The 17,597-nt window shown below is 45.8% G+C and overlaps 1 protein-coding gene across 1 annotated transcript in view; it reads left to right on the forward strand.

Moving 5' to 3' along the window:
* The window catches only part of PCDH15 (protocadherin related 15), a 432,606-nt gene that overhangs the window by 78,027 nt on the left and 336,982 nt on the right, over positions 1 to 17,597 (forward strand). The window lies entirely within an intron of this gene.

Here is a 17,597-nt window from a genome sequence, read left to right on the forward strand (position 1 = left end):
AGGAACCCTGAAACATCACACACCAGTAGCTTGTGCTCCTCCTCACAGCACTCTGGTTGAATTTAATTCAAAGATACCAGAAATATGTTCTACCAGTGATTTGCAGCAGTAAAAATTACAGACCTAGAGAGCTGCTCAGGATTTATTCTTTTGTACAGTTTAAAAAAGTTGAAGGGCAAATTCCGCCAGGCTTGTTCTTAAACACTCTTAAGCATAATGAGTGGGATAAGTAAGAGCTGAGTATGATGTCAGAAGGTCTGTAATGAAGTTGCTCAAGGCACTCAAGCCCTCCCTGTATGTAAACTGTGATCTCACATATTTATGACTTTTGTAGCTGCATTTTCTTTTAGAAACCTCTTTTTTTGGCAGGTAGGAAATACAATAGTTTTGCTTTCATGAGAAGTCTTCAGTCCTCCTCGAATTTTGCTTTGTTTCTTGGCATCAAGTCTTATTTGTCTTGCTCTCCTAATTGCTCTCCAAATGTCCTTTTTATTCCCTCACATCCCCCAGCCCAGCCCCACATTACATTTGATGCCCGTGATGTACAGGAGAGCTAATTTAATTTTCTCCACTTTTCCACCCTGTCATTCTCCCTGTCACTCCTGACACTGAAGTGGAGCCCACGAGCTGCTCAGATTCCAGATATCTGATCTGTGCCTGGGTGCAATTAGCTGCTTTTTAATCATTCCCTGCATCAGAGGGGGGGGCCCATTAGGCTTTGGTATTGACCTTGGGGCTGGTTGGCTGGGGAGGGAGATGCCCTGTTGGATGTGCCCTGGCATCAGGTGCTGGGGGGGCAATGGGAATAACTGAGGGCAGGGAAGGAGTGGCATGAGGGGAGGGTGGGGGGAAATCTAAAGCAATGCTTTGTAACTGTGATCTCATTTGTGCTCACACTGGCAACATAACACTCATCCAAAAAGGCCTTTGGGATGATTTAGATGAGGGGATTGAGTCCATCAGCAGCAAATTTGCTGATGACACCAAGTTGGGAGGGAGTGTTGACCTGCTGGAAGGCAGGAGGGACCTGCAGAGGGATCTGGAGAGACTGGAGAGATGGGCTGATTGCAATGGGATGGAGTTCAACAAGGCCAAGTGCTGGTCCTGCCCTTTGGCCACCCCAACCCCCTGCAGTGCTCCAGGCTGGGCACAGAGTGGCTGGAGAGCAGCCAGGCAGAGGGACCTGGGGGGACTGAGGGACAGGAAGCTCAACAGGAGCCACCAGTGTGCCCAGGTGGCCAAGAAGGCCAAGGGGATCCTGGCCTGGATCCAAAGTAGCGTGGCCAGCAGGCCCAGGGCAGTGACCCTTCCCCTGGACTCTGCCTTGGGGAGGCCACACCTTGAGTGTTGTGTTCAGTTCTGGGCCCCTCAGTTGAGGCAAGAGATTGAGGGGCTGGAGCGGGGCCAGAGAAGAGCAACGAGGCTGGAGAAGGGACTGGATGTGGCACTGAGTGTCCCCTTAAACACCTCCAGGGGCAGAGAATCCACCATGTCTTGATCCAACCCCACTGTGATCACCAGCCCAAGGCACAGAGTGCCAGAGTGATCCCAGTGGGGTTGGATCAATGGTTGGATTTGATGATCTCAGAGGTCTCTTCCAACCCAAGTGAGAAGAGCAACGAGGCTGGAGAAGGGACTGGAGCACAAGTGCTGTGGGGAGAGGCTGAGGGAGCTGAGGGTGTTCAGCCTGGAGAAGAGGAGGCTCAGAGGTGACCTCAACACTGTCTGGAACTGCCTGAAGGGAAGTTCTGGCCAGGTGGGGGTTGGTCTCTTCTCCCAGGCACTCAGCAATAGGACAAGGGGGCACGATGGGCTCAAGCTCTGCCAGGGGAAATTGAAGTTGGAGATCAGAAAAAAATTCTTTGCAGAGAGAGTGCTCAGGGATTGGAATGGGCTGCCCAGAGAGGGGGTGGATTCCCCATCCCTGGAGGTTTTTCAGCTGAGCTTGGCCGTGGCACTGAGTGCCATGATCTGGTAAAGGGACTGGAGTTGGACCAAGGGTTGGACTTGATGATCTCAGGGGTCTTTTCCAACCCAATCCATTCTATGATTCTGTGATTCTAAAATAAACGTGTGGTTTCTGGTTGAACACCCATTTCTGGTAACACCTGGATGATGCTGAAGGGTGTGAAACAAAAGGCACAGACACCCCAGCCAGGGGGATAACAAGGCAGTTTGATCTTCAGAACAGGCAAACTCATTCCTCAGGTCTCAATTTTTGTTCCTTTGCCCTTACATGACACTTTCCCATGTTCATGTCATTATCCCAGAGGTCTTCAGGTCATTGCCTTTTAGCTACAGGTGATTTAGAGGAAAGGAAAGACACTTATGAGATGGATAACAAGAATTCATTATTGTGATTGAATCCACAGAGCAACTTTTGTACCTAAAAGGGCTGTTTGGGGGCTTTCTTTGGCCTGGCTCATGCCAATTGATTTATCATAGAACCCAAACTTGGTTTCATCCTTGGTGGTGTTCCCTTCTATGGTCTGAACAGAGGAGCTTTGCCCTTCAGTGACAGTAAATGTGTCTTGTTGCTTTTCTGGGGGAGCAGTTCACGAATTCTGGTTCTTGGGGAATGTTTGCTCCTTTTCTGGCAGGAGCAGTTCACAAATTCTGGTTCTTGGGGAATGTTTGTTGCTTTTCTGGGAGGAGCAGTTGAGAAATTCTGGTTCTTGGGGAATGTTTGTTGCTTTTGTGGCAGGAGAAGTTCAGAAATTCTGGTTCTTGGGGAATGTTTGCTGCTTTTCTGGGGGGAGCAGTTCACAAATTCTGGTTCTTGGGGAATGTTTGTTGCTTTTCTGGGGGAGCAGTTCACAAATTCTGGTTCTTGGGGAATGTTTGTTGCTTTTCTGGGGGGAGCAGTTCACAAATTCTGGTTCTTGGGGAATGTTTGCTGCTTTTCTGGGGGGAGCAGTTCACAAATTGTGGTTCTTGGGGAATGTTTGTTGTTTTTCTGGGGGAGCAGTTCAGAAATTCTGGTTCTTGGGGAATGTTTGTTGCTTTTCTCGGGGAGCAGTTCACAAATTGTGGTTCTTGGGGAATGTTTGTTGCTTTTCTGGCAGGAGCAGTTCACAAATTCTGGTTCTTGGGGAATGTTTGTTGCTTTTCTGGGGGGAGCAGTTCACAAATTCTGGTTCTTGGGGAATGTTTGTTGCTTTTCTGGGGGAGCAGTTCAGAAATTCTGGTTCTTGGGGAATGTTTGTTCCTTTTCTGGCAGGAGCAGTTCACAAATTGTGGTTCTTGAGGAATGTTTGTTGCTTTTCTGGGAGGAGCAGTTGAGAAATTCTGGTTCTTGGGGAATGTTTGTTGCTTTTCCTGGCAGGAGGAGTTCACAAATGCTGGTTCTTGGGGGAATGTTTTTTGCTTTTCTGGGAGGAGCAGTTGAGAAATTCTGGTTCTTGGGGAATGTTTGTTGCTTTTCTGGCAGGAGCAGTGCACAAATTCTGGTTCTTGGGGAATGTTTGCTGCTTTTGTGGGGGGAGAATTTCAGAAATTCTGGTTCTTGGGGAATGTTTGTTGCTTTTCTGGGGAGGAGCAGTTCACAAATTCTGGTTCTTGGGGAATGTTTGTTGCTTTTCTGGGGGAGCAGTTCAGCAGTGCTGGTTCTTGGGGAATGTGCAGCACCCTGACACAAACTGAACTGGTTTCACCCCCACACTGTGCCCAGGAAAGGGTAACAACTTGGCTGAAAGGGCTTTGGATCGATTCCATAATGCTCTAATAGAGCAAAAATGAGCTGGAAATGGCTTGAAGCCAAGGAGGGGGATTGGTGACTCAGCAAAGCCACGCAGCTAATGAGGCAATGCTTAGAGGAAGAATTACTTTGAAATATGTTCCTTGCAGTTAAATAGAAAACTCTGTTAGTGCTGAGGCTCTGGAGCTGTTCTCCTGTGCAGGGCAATTTGTAACCCGAGGTGGAACATGGAAAACCCACGTTCTTCCAGCAATTGCCGTTTCAAGCCCAGTGTAGTTATTGTAAGAGCAGAACAATCACAATTACAAGCAGGCAAAAATCAATTATGGCACAAATTATAAGGTGTTTCTTTGCTTGCAGCATGCAAAAAGGTTTCATGCTGGTGGCTGCACGTTGACTGTGTTGCTTTGCTCTTACTGCCTTTTGCTCCATTAGCTCCCGATTTCTCTATTTCCCATGTTTTGCTTCACCTCCTGAGTCATCAAACCCTCTGCAGCCACAGCAATTAGTGATGTTACAAAGTAGCCTTGAAACTTCAGCAGGGACAGCCCTGGAAATGGTTCGGCTGCTTTTTTGTCCTAGACTTGGGAGAAAGATCCCAAGGATCTCCTCTGGTCGGGATGAAATGCAAATACCATCCCTGGAGGTTTTTCAGCTGAGCTTGGCCGTGGCACTGAGTGCCATGATCTGGTAAAGGGACTGGAGTTGGACCAAGGGTTGGACTTGATGATCTCAGAGGTCTTTTCCAACCCAACTGAGAAGAGAAGAGCAACGAGGCTGGAGAAGGGACTGGAGCACAAGTGCTGTGGGGAGAGGCTGAGGGAGCTGGGGGTGTTCAGCCTGGAGAAGAGGAGGCTCAGAGGTGACCTCAGCACTGTCTGGAACTGCCTGAAGGGAAGTTCTGGCCAGCTGGGGGTTGGTCTCTTCTCCCAGGCACTCAGCAATAGGACAAGGGGGCACGATGGGCTCAAGCTCTGCCAGGGGAAATTGAAGTTGGAGAGCAGAAAAAAATTCTTTGCAGAGAGAGTGCTCAGGGATTGGAATGGGCTGCCCAGAGAGGGGGTGGATTCCCCATCCCTGGAGGTTTTTCAGCTGAGCTTGGCCGTGGCACTGAGTGCCATGATCTGGTAAAGGGACTGGAGTTGGACCAAGGGTTGGACTTGATGATCTCAGAGGGCTTTTCCAACCCAATCCATTCTGTGAGTCTCTGGATGTGGCACTGAGTGAGAATCCATGTCTTGATCCAACCCTGCTGTGTTGGTGGCTGGGCTGGTGATCACAGTGGGGTTGGATCAAGGGTTGGACTTGATGATCTGAGAGGTCTTTTTCAACCCAACCCATTCTCTGATTCTCTGATGGTGGATTCCCCATCCCTGGAGGTGTTTAAGGTGACACTGGCCGTGGCACTGAGTGCCATGATCTGGTAAAGGGACTGGGGTTGGATCAAGGGTTGGACTTGATGATCTCAGAGGTCTTTTCCAACCCAATCAATTCTGTGATTCTGTGATTCTACTTTCCACCTACTCCAGTCCTTTGCCTTAATTAGAATGATTAGAAACCTCCATCCGTTTGTCACAGTCACCAACATTAATCTCAACATACTGGTGAGGAGCCTACTCAGTGTTTAATTCCAATTATTTTCTATAATATGTAAAATTTATAATAAATTATGGTTTACAATAAATAGTGTTTGCGACAAGCACTGATTTGTGATAATTCTATTTATCATTTATTTGTTTTCTATCCTTATATTATACTTTTTCTTCATCATTTGATGTACCACAATATATGTTTGGCTTGTGGGGTCATGAAGAATATAAGAGTATTTTGTGTTTGCTTGGGTGGGTTTGGTTTGGTTTTGGTTTTCTGAAACAAAAAGTTCTGGGTTTGCAATTCCTGCTGTTGTGTTTCTTCCAAGCAGAAGAAATGCTGCAGAGGTTTGGGGTTTTTTTTTCATCATATTTTAGCTTAAGTAAAAGTAGAAATGTCAGCTGTAGCCTTGCAATATCTGAAATTGGGTCAGCTAAAATCTCTTTTATTTTTCCAGTGCTGCTCTATTGAATTGGGAGGAGAAACTCTCAGGCTAAAAAAATCAGATGGAAACACAAGATCGAATTTCTTTTTCTTTTTTTCGCTTTCTAATCTGATGTGTGTGACTTGAAGAAACACTGTTTGGTCAGGAGAGGAGGCTGCTGAAGTTAAAAGCTGTCCATGTGCACTTTCTTGCCACCCAAACCAATCCAGCCACAATTACTTGATAATTAACAGACTTAATTCTCTGCAGCAGTTGGTTCATACCTGTCATGAAGGAGGTAGATGTGAGCGTGGAGGTCCCAGGAATTTACTCTTTACTCTTAAAGGATGAAAAAAAAGCAAAAAAAAAAAAGGATTGTGATCACTTTTTAAGCACATAAGGGAGTGTGAAGATCCAGCAGGAGGTGCAATGAACCTGTTACTGGATTGTCAGGTTGTGAATCGTGGGGATTTCGTACAATGGAATCTTTGAGGGGCTTGTGAAGATTTTTGGGGCTGCTTTTCACCTAAAGTTGACTTGCTCTGCTCTTTTTTATGCATGAATGAACAGGAATAGAATCCTTTGTTTCCCCTGAAGATTTTTAGCTGTAAAACAAGAGCACTGACCAAACTCCTCATGAACACACTCAGGGCTGAGATCATCTTAGTCCTTGTGCCACCTTGCAATGCAGCTGCAGGTTTGGGTTCTGGAGGGGCAGCAAGGGAAGGGCTGAGCTTGCAGAGGCTGCTCCTGTTCCCTGCACAGCTCCATGTCCCTGTCCCCTCCATCCCTGCTGCCCCAGGGACTGTTAAACCCCCTGTCCAGTGCCATCCAAACCCATCAATCCTTGTCTTCCACCTGTGTTTGGAGTGGGGCCAGGAATCCCCGAGTCCTCCCAGCTGGAGAGGACCTCAGATCAACAAATCCAACCCTAACTCTGGGGACAGGGATTTCTAGAAACCTCTGTGTGACATCTGCTGAAGCTGTTCCATAAGTTCCTCCTTCTGACTTATTCAAGGAATAATCCTTGTTCATTCCTGAGAAGAGACAAACAGAATGCACAGAAGTACTTCTGTTGTAATATATGGTGAAGGAGGAATGCTTTTGATTTTTTTTTTTTTTTGAAATCTTGTTTTTTCAAATCCATTGGTGACTTTGGACCTGGCACTGTAGTGGTGTGTCATCTTCCAATCTTCCAGCTTAAAACTCATTTCCTTCCTTTTCCTCCCTTTCTCCTCGAGCAGCCTTTGGGGCACTGACCCCTGTGGGATGTGTGTCTGTCCCTGATGGCTCAGGGGGTGGGTTTCATTCTCACCTCCTGGCTGGATCTTTCCTGCAAACATCAGACTCTGCAGGACCAAGATTTCCTGCTTGGAATAGGTGGCAGCATTTTCTTGCAGTCTGACTTCCCACAGAGATGGAGAGCAGAAATGAACATGGTCCTATCCTGGTTGAAACAGAAGACAGTAGGTCTTGCCTTTTGTCCTGAGGGCAGTGAAGGCTCTCCAGGGCCTTGGGTGTGTAGAATTGTCTGGGATAAAATACACTATATGGAAGAAATCAGGGAAATATTTGCCTGCAGTGGGAATTGGTGGAAAACCCATGGCCAGGTGTGGAAACATCTCCCAGCCTGGAGTGAGCATTAAGGTTGTGCTAAAGAGTTTATTTTTCCCCCTGTGTTTCTCCTGCTGCCACTGAGAGAAGGGTGTGAGGGGGTGGCTGGTGAGGAGCAGATTAAAGGCAAGGCTTTTTTATTTCAGTGTGAAGGGTTTGGGGGCCTTTGTATTGAAAGAGCAGAAACTCTGACCCCCAACTCCTTTGCAAGTGGAAAAAAACTCCAACCCAAAATAACTGGATGAGCAACCAGAGCTCACTGGGTTAATTTTCTGGGTTAGACACAACAGAATTCTGTATCCTCCCTGAATTCCTAAGCTGGAACTCAGACTTTACAGGGGGGGTGGGCCTGGCAGGTCTCTTGCCCACTTCAGCACTTAGAAGGTGTTGCACTAATTGAGATTAAGTCCAGCCACACTTAGTTCTGGCAACTGAAATGAAAGAAAATTGAGGCTAATGGGGAGATTTGCTCATGCAAATATGTATTTCATTTAATAAGTGTTAAGCTGATGTGTATTTTTATCAGAAGGTGAGAAATAGCCATTGACATGGTCTTTGCACTACTCTGCTTTTTAAGTAAAGCTTTTTTTTTTTAATCTGTGGAAAGCACAACTGTTCCCTCACACCACCAGGACTGTTCAGGCATAAGCCCCTTTTCCAGAACCCCTCTATTATTTACTGTCTTTTATTCAATCTAAGAGAGAAACTACAAAAATTGAATAGCTAAAGGGCCTTACAAATCACCTTAAGAGGCTACTTTAGGAATAAAGGAGTTTCATATCTCGATGTATTAGTGTTGGGCAGGAAATGAACTCTGGGAAGTGCATCTTTGAGTAGCTGTAGCTGGTTGATCCCCCCCTGAGCCCTGCCCTGCCCTGCCCAGGGAGAGCAGAGAGATTCCAGCAGCTCCTGCCCAAGGGGGGTGTCTGGTTTGGTTTAGGGGGGTTTGCTGCTCTTGCTTGGGAGCTCTGAGTGATCCTAAAGGGGAAAAAAGCTGTCCTTGATGTGTTTGGAGTGGGAGTTGAGCCACTGAAGGGTTTAGTTCTTCAAAGGGTGACTGATGGGGCACCTTGAAGTGCCACCAGCAGCGCTTTGAGTCTGCAGGAGATCAGGTTCCCTTTGGTGAGAAGGGAGTGATGGATGAAATCTGGGCATTGAAAGAAGGTCCTTCTCAGTCAATGGGAGAGTTTTAGCTCTGAGTCTCCTGGCAGAAGGGACTGAGTATCCTTTGTGTTCCCTGTGCCAGGGCTGGGATGGATGAGGCAGGAGGCACTTGGTAGGAAAGAATAAATCCCAGATTCCAACAGCCTTGGAACCACCAGACTGTGGTTACTGCACAAAATTCTTCCTTTTATTCAGTGCTGGGAACATGGAGGGTAATTCCACCAAAGGCTTTTGTGTTTCCAGGTTTTTATACTTAGTTACAACTGATAACCCCTCCCAAAGTTAAGCAGGATATTAAGGGTGACTTTAACAGCTCCAATGGGCTGCTCTTAATTCTGCAGTTCTGTATTTCCTTTTAACTAAACAATGTTACAGCTTCAAGCCTCAACCTGGACGGGTTTGCTGATTTATTTCTTACAGCTCAGCCTTTAATCTTATAAAGGTTTTGGTTTATTTCTTAAAGTTCAGCTTAAAGCTACAGGGTGAAATTCCTCTTTGTCTAAAGCTCTGCAGGGTTCAGGTCCCAGCCAAAGTAAGGTAAAAGCTAAAATCAAAAATTAATATAAAATACAAAGTTAGTACAGTTCAGATTGAAAATTAGTAAAGACTTTATGGTTTTATGGAGAAGGGATAAAATCCTTTTTCTTGAGGGGTGCCTGGGTCAGTATTCCCTCAGTTCCACTGAGCTGAAGGGTTTCTGTTTGAAGCTTCTCCTTGCTTTGGACTGGCATTGGTTTGGGCAGTTCTGTATAATCCTCTTACTGCCAGGTGGTTCCCAGAGCTGTTGGAACAGCCCTGTTGGCTCCTGGAGAGGAACTCAGAGTTGGAAGCAGCTCAGGGCTCTCTCATTTAACACTTTGCTTTGATGCTCTGCAGGGTCCGAGCTCCAAACCAGGAGTGTGGCATTGCCTGGTGTCCCTTTTCTTCACAGCCTGGTTGTGTTTCTTGAGGAGCAGCTGGGCTTTAAAAAAAAAAAAAAAAAAAGAAATCAAAATGAATAGCACAGCAGAAAAAATAATTACCCAAAAAGTGTAGGAAGTTTTTAAAAACTTCCAGGGAAAAGAAAAAATTAAAGAAAGGGAGAGCTGTTTTTATTCCCATGTAGTGTAGCTGATAACGATGCTGGATGACAGAGTGTCTGTTGATTATTTTATTCTCTCCTTTTTTCCATGGAAACTATAGATTTTACTATTATTTTATTCTATTGCTTATAGACTTTACTCTTTGCAAAGATTTCCTGACTCATCAGACTTTTTGTTCCATAAAATGCCACCTGAATTATTATAAACCTCAATGTGCTTTTGTGATTTTTTTTAAAAAAAAAAAAGATATTAGGTTTTTAAAAGATAATTTTGGGAAGCTTCAGATAAACAAATCGAAAACTTCAGCTCTCCTGCCCTTTCTTCAGTGGTTTGGTTTGGTTTGGTTTGGTTTGGGGATTTTTTTTTTTTTTGGCTTGTTGGTTTTGTTTTAGGGTTTTATGTGTGGGGGATTTTGTTGTCTTTGGTTGTGGAGGTTTTTTTTTTTATTTGTGGTGTTTGTTTTTATCCTTCCAAGTTTTCCTTTACTGCTTTTAATGGTAAAATTCATTGCAAAGATCTGAGCAGTGACTTTGTAACTTTCTAAAGACTTGAAGGGGGTTGTTTAATATTTCAGGCTAAATATAAAGCAGAAACAACATTTAATGGAGAGGGACTTGTCACAAAGTGCAGAACAAGGGGGAATGACCTTGAACTGGAGTGGGGCAGGTTTAGATTAGATATTAGTAAGAAATCCTTCCCTGGGAGGGTGGGCAGGCCCTGGCACAGGTGCCCAGAGAAGCTGTGGCTGCCCCATCCCTGGGAGTGTCCAAGGCCAGGTTGGATGTGGCACATTCTGTGAGATGGAATCTGTTCCACTGACCCTTTGTGAATTGTTTTAGGGTTGTTTTGTTTTGTTTTGGGGTTTTTTTTGTAGGGGATGGAAAAATCCTCTTGTACACAATTTGTATTTGAGCATAATTTGTATCTTCTCTTTTATAACATGTGCAACTGCAGGAAATTTTCACAGCCTTAAATTTATTTCAGTAGCAGACATCAGTCAGATGTTATTTTACAGAGATGTTATTTTACAGGCTTTGTTGATGGAGATTTTGGTTACAGTGTCTCCTTCACTGAAATACCACCCTCTATAAGGTACATTTTTTTATGAATCACTTGCAAAGGATGTTTGTCCTGAGAGGAAATCAAACCCAGTTCAGTTGAACGAGGCATCAGGAAATCCTGTAAAACACAGTGATACAGAACTGGAAAAAGATGCTTTTGTTTCATGGAGAGAGGGATTAGGAGCATTAACTTGGAGTTATCTGCATGTTTTCCATGGGAAAAAAACAACCAAAAAATCCCTCCAGAAAAAAACACTTCCTTTTTTTTCCTTTGTGTAACCACACAGGATCTTCATGGAAACATGGAAGAGATTGAGTTGAAAGGGATGTTTTAGAGGCCAGGTAGTCCAATCCCCTGCCATGGGCAGAGACACCTCCCACCAGCCCAGGGTGCTCCAAGTCCTGCCCAGCCTGGCCTTGGACACTCCCAGGGATGGGGCAGCCACAGCTGCTCTGGAGGGCACCACCCTCACAGCCAACAATTCCTTCCCAATATCCCATCTTCCCTCTGGCAGTGGGAAGCCATTCCCCTTGTCCTGTCCCTCCATCCCTTGCCCACAGTCCCTCTCCAGCTCTCCTGGAGCCCTTTTAGGCCCTGGCAGGGGCTCTCAGGTCTCCCTGGAGCCTTCTCTTCTCCAGGTGAGCCCCCATGATCTCCCAGCCTGGCTCCAGAGTGACTCCATCCCAGGAGCATCTCCACGGCCTCCTCTGGATCACTCCAGTGGGGGGATGTCCCTCCAGTGCTGAGGCCCCAGAGCTGGAAGCAGCACTCCAAGTGGGGTATAGAATCATAGAATGGATTGGGTTGGAAAAGACCTCCGAGATCATCAAGTCCAACCCTTGGTCCAACTCCAGTCCCTTTACCAGATCATGGCACTCAGTGCCACGGCCAAGCTCAGCTGAAAAACCTCCAGGGATGGGGAATCCACCCCCTCTCTGGGCAGCCCATTCCAATCCCTGAGCACTCTCTCTGCAAAGAATTTCTTTCTGCTCTCCAGCTTCAATTTCCCCTGGCAGAGCTTGAGCCCATCGTGCCCCCTTGTCCTATTGCTGAGTGCCTGGGAGAAGAGACCAAGCCCCAGCTGGCCAGAACTTCCCTTCAGGCAGTTCCAGACAGTGCTGAGGTCACCTCTGAGCCTCCTCTTCTCCAGGCTGAACACCCCCAGCTCCCTCAGCCTCTCCCCACAGCACTTGTGCTCCAGTCCCTTCTCCAGCCTCGTTGAAAAGCCACCCTGCTGCTCCAGGTGAAGTGTGGTTTGGAAATACCAGAGAGTTTTTGTTCAGAAATGCTCTGCAATAATTTCAGGCTGAGGAGTTAAATTAAAAAAGAATCAAAGTTGAATTATTTTTAACTGCATTTTCGCAGCAGTTTAGAAGAAAATGAGGAATCCTCTGGCTCTGGGACCCCACTGAGGTTGAGGGTCCTGCAGCCACCACAAGGAGTCTTTGCTGTCCATGGGCTGTGCAGTGTCCCTGGCAGCATCTCAAAGAGACACCAGTGGGGGCCATTTTTCAAATCTCCACAACCTGCAGGAAAACAATATTATTTTTCTTTTAATGAGCTTGAGCACACGAGCAATTAAGAAGGCATAATTGAATGGAGCTAATCAAGGAGACACAGCCACTTGCCTCTGGGCTGCTGCTCCAGTCAATTGTTCCTCCTATCTCCAATTTTCCCTGTTTAGGTCATAAAACTGAGGGATGCAGGCACAGGGAGTGGCTTTCCAGCTCCACTTTGGTTTCCCAGCCTTAACTTCTTTATTCTGCCAAAAAGGGAGTGATTAACAGGTGCTGAGAGTCTCTGCTTGCCAATAGCACTGAGGGCTCAAAGAAACCTGCTGGATTTTAAATGTCTTTGAAGTGCTCAGGACCCAAAGTGCAGACCAGGCCAGATGTTACCCAGCTCTTCCTAATCAGTGACCTCATTGCTGCCTGATAATTAAAATGTGTCTGATAATTAAAATAGTTATGAACATATTGCTTTAGAGAAACAACTCCTTTCTTCCCATAGTGAACCTTTGCTGTGGTTTTATACTTAAAGAACAAAGATTTGTTAAAAAATTCCCATATCTCTGCTCAGCTCTTTCTTACCATCCCTGTGGGTAGGACCTTTGTACAATTAAGTACTGGAGGTATGAAAAGGAAAATCCCTCATCTGCTTGTTCTTCCAGTGTCATCAATGGCTTAGGATTTATTTGCAATTGTGCATCTGGCAAATAGAAAATTAATCAACCTCTCCATTCCAGTCAGCCTGGATGTGGAGCCTGAGGACTTTGTGTGCCAGATAAAATCAAAAAACGGGCTCAGTGGATTAGGAGGGGAAGAGTTTTGGTGGCACTGAGTGCTAAGAACACTCTAAACTCTCCAGCAATACCTGTGCAAGTGCTGTCTCATCTGCAGGAGGATTCCCAGTGTTATCTCTGAGGGGAAAAACCTTCAAGGCAGCTTTTGAAAGCTCCTCTGTATCCTTGGATTTCCAGCTATAGAAATGCAACTGAGCCTGGATTTGGGCATCACTTCTGTCCTGCTGCTGGTGGCCTCTGTGGGGCCTGGGAGTCCAAATTATCACTGTGCTTTTAATAATTTATAATTAGGAAAACCCATTTAGTCTTTGCTGCCCATCCTTACTGATGTAGAACTTCCCTGGGTAGGACTGACCTTGCAGCAGTTCCTACTAACCCTTGTCCTTTCTGGTCCAAAAACTGCTTTGAGAAGTGTTTGTGTGTCTGTGGGTGTTTGGAGGGGAGTTGCAGAGAGTGGAAGGTCCTCCCTGGTGCCTTTGCAATAAGAAGCTGAACTGCATTTCATGATAATTTACATAAAATTAACGTTCGTAGGTAAATTAACAGCAAATGCAAGTTCAGCTTCTCATTAGCAAGAGGAGCAGTAGATTTGATCACAGTTTTTATGGTATTGCTCGGCTATTTCAAAGAATCAGGATACTGGCAAAGCCCTCCCAGCCCCACAGAGCCCACCCTGTGCCCGATGCCCACCTTGGCAAAGCCCTCCCAGCCCATGGAGCCCACCCTGTGCCCGATGCCCACCTTGGCAAAGCCCTCCCAGCCCCAGGAGCCCACCCTGTGCCCGATGCCCACCTTGGCAAAGCCCTCCCAGCCCATGGAGCCCACCCTGTGCCCGATGCCCACCTTGGCAAAGCCCTCCCAGCCCCAGGAGCCCACCCTGTGCCCAGTGCCCACCTTGGCAAAGCCCTGCCAGCCCACAGAGCCCACCCTGTGCCCGATGCCCAACTTGGCAAAGCCCTCCCAGCCCACAGAGCCCACCCTGTGCCCGATGCCCACCTTGGCAAAGCCCTCACAGCCCTTGGAGACCACCCTGTGCCCGATGCCCACCTTGGCAAAGCCCTCCCAGCCCCTGGAGCCCACCCTGTGCCCAACGCCCACCTTGGCAAAGCCCTCCCAGCCCACAGAGCCCACCCAGGGCCCGATGCCCACCTTGGCAAAGCTCTCCCAGCCCACAGAGCCCACCCTGTGCCCGATGCCCACCTTGGCAAAGCCCTCCCAGCCCACAGAGCCCACCCTGTGCCCGATGCCCACCTTGGCAAAGCCCTCCCAGCCCACGGAGCCCACCCTGTGCCCGATGCCCAACTTGGCAAAGCCCTCCCAGCCCACGGAGCCCACCCTGTGCCCGATGCCCACCTTGGCAAAGCCCTCCCAGCCCATGGAGTTCACCCTGTGCCTGATGCCCACCTTGGCAAAGCCCTCCCAGCCCCTGGAGCTCACCCTGTGCCCGATGCCCACCTTGTGCCCCAGCCCAGAGCACTGAGTGCCACGGCCAGTCCTGCCTTGGGCACCTCCAAACCTCCCTGTTTGTGTCCAGGCAAGCACAAAGGTACCACTACTGCCCTTTAGGGAAAGGTATTTTTCCTGTGCCTTCCACTCTGAGACAAGTGACAGACAGAGAGATTTTGATGGTAATCAGTAGATGTCCTATAAGGTGTTTATTTTTCATCCTCTTTTCTAAGTAGTTTAAAGTGGAGAAGTAAATATTTTTAGGGTTTGGAATCAATATTGCAGGAGATATGAAATGTCTTTTTCAATGTAGCACAAATCTGGTGACTCTCCTCTAGCAATTTTTTTGTTGTTTGAGGATAAAAGTTTTAGACAGCAGATGGGCCTTGCTTGGACTTCACTTTCACTATGAAAGGATTAACTCCAAAAAACATCCTGTTTGAAGGTTCTGGAAGGAATCTTTTAGTGTTTAGAGGTTGGAGAGTCCACACAGAGGCATCAGTGCCTTGACAGGACAAGGGGAATGGCTTCCCACTGCCAGAGGGCAGGGATAGATGGGATATTGGGAAGGAATTCCTGGCTGGGAGGGTGGACAGGCCCTGGCACAGGTTGGGCAGAGAAGCTGTGGCTGCCCCATCCCTGGGAGTGTCCCAGGCCAGGTTGGACAGGGCTTGGAGCACCCTGGGCTGGTGGGAGGTGTCCCTGCCCATGGCAGGAGGTGGAATGGGATGATCTTTAAGGTTCCTTCCAACCCAAACCATCCTGGAATTCCATGATCTGTCACTCTGCTTGATGGAGCACCATGTTTTGGGAATCCTCTCCGGGTGGGTTCTGGTGACCACCATCTGCTGAAGGGTTCTGAGCAAACAGTGCTTTGTCTCACCCCCAACTTCCTCCCTCCCAAGTTCCTCTGCAGAGGAGATACCTAAAACTTTACATTTATTAAAATAAGGCTTAAATCGGTTTAAAGGCAAATGAAACCTGTCAGAATTTTGTAATTTCCAGACCACTTTTGAATGAATAGTGCCCAACTTTCCAAACATGAGAAGAAGGAGGTTCTGGCAGGAGTAACAGGTGATGCCAGATCTGCTCTTCCATCTCAGATTGTGGTTTGCTTATTCAATGGAGGCTTCAAAAAAGAGGCTGAAGTTCCCCCTTCACACTTTTCACCACAAGGTTTTTTCTAAAATTTGTTCTGAACAAAGAACTGACTTTTTTTCCTTGGTTTTTTGATTTCTTTTTTTTTTAATTTTATTTTAATAACAAAGTACTGACTTTGCATTCCTCCTTTTTTTTGGTTTATTTTATTTTATTTTATTTTATTTTATTTTGGTTTATTTTGGTTTATTTTGGTTTATTTTTTGGTTTGTTTTGGTTTGTTTTGGTTTGTTTTGGTTTGTTTTGGTTTGTTTTGGTTTGTTTTGGTTTGTTTTGGTTTGTTTTGGTTTGTTTTATTTTATATTATATTATTTAATTTAATTTAATTTTATTTTATTTATTTATTTTAATTTTATTTTATATTATTTTATTTTATATTATATTTTTATTTTAATTTTATTTAATTTTATTTTATATTATTTCATTTTATTTTATTTTATTTTGGTTTATTTTATTTTGGTTTATTTTATTTTGGTTTATTTTATTTTGGTTTATTTTATTTTATATTATAGTATTTTATTTTATAGTATTTTATTTTATAGTATTTTATTTAATTTTATTTAATTTTATTTAATTTTATTTAATTTTATTTAATTTTATTTAATTTTATTTTATATTATTTTATTTCATTTCATTTTATTTTATTTTAATAAAGTCGATATTTTGTGAATTTACCTGAAAATGTGAATGATAAACTGTGGGACAGGAAGCCCAAGTACACCCAGTGTAACAACTGGTATGATTATCACTGTAGATGATAATTTTAATTATAAGATTAAGACAGTATCGTAATTTTGCTCAACAAACCAGGTATGAGAAGGGTGAAGCTCACCAGGAGAACCACAATTAACTCTCTGTAGCTGTTCAGCATTGAAGTCCTTATTGGTTTTCTAATTAATTTGGGTTCGGGCTGGATCTATGATGGTCAGAAAGCAGCTCAGGCTTCAATTACTGAACCCATTGGGCCATGATTTATTAAGGAGCTCCTTCAAAGGATGGCACTTGCTGTGGAGTCCTATTGCTTTGCATCCTTCATGGATGAGGAACACCCAAATGGATGTGGCTCAGGTGGCATCCAAGAGCTGTACAATACCTTAGGAGCCTTCACTTTGTTGGGAGGGGAAAGGACCTTCTGTGTGTGGCTTTGGAACCTGTTTTCCTCTCACAGCTCCGTAACTTTGCTCCCAGCAGTTTCCAGATCCTTGGCTAATTCACTTTTCCCTCCCTGAATGTGTGTCATAGAATCATAGAATCATAGAATCGATTGGGTTGGAAAAGACCTCCAAGATCATCGAGTCCAACCCTTGGTCCAACTCTAGTTCATTTACCAGATCATGGCACTCAGTGCCACGTCCAATCTGTGTTTAAGAATCTCTAGGGATGGTGAATCCACCACCTCTCCGGGCAGCCCATTCCAATCCCTGAGCACTCTCTCTGCAAAGAATTTCTTTCTGATCTCCAACTTCAATTTCCCCTGGCAGAGCTTGAGCCCATCGTGCCCCCTTGTCCTATTGCTGAGTGCCTGGGAGAAGAGACCAACCCCCACCTGGCCAGAACTTCCCTTCAGGCAGTTCCAGACAGTGCTGAGGTCACCTCTGAGCCTCCTCTTCTCCAGGCTGAACACCCCCAGCTCCCTCAGCCTCTCCCCACAGCACTTGTGCTCCACTCCCTTCTCCAGCCTCGTTGCTCTTGTTGTCATCATCCTCTGTGCAAAGTAAGGTCACTGTTTAAAGCCCCAGGAGCTCAGTTTTAGGTGGTAAGTTCATTCTCTGTGATTTCCTGCCTTCTTCTACTACACATCTCCTTAGAAATGAGCTCAAAAACCAGATTTTGGTCCTTTTTGGGTTTCAAAGCAGATTTTGGCCCTTTTGGGGCTTGGCTTTTTTTGCCAATGCTGGGTACAGTGTCTTCTGCTTGAAATGCCTAAACCTTCTGCCTTCAAACCACAGCACAGTCTGTGTTACTTCAGGCTGGTGTTTAGTGGTAGTTTATTCCTGATTTAGCTCAGACACCTTATCAAGGTCTCTCTTTTAAATGTGAAAACCCCCAGAGGAGCCC

Source organism: Pithys albifrons, chromosome 9 (genome assembly GCF_047495875.1).
Source record: "Pithys albifrons albifrons isolate INPA30051 chromosome 9, PitAlb_v1, whole genome shotgun sequence".
Classification (NCBI taxonomy): domain Eukaryota; kingdom Metazoa; phylum Chordata; class Aves; order Passeriformes; family Thamnophilidae; genus Pithys; species Pithys albifrons.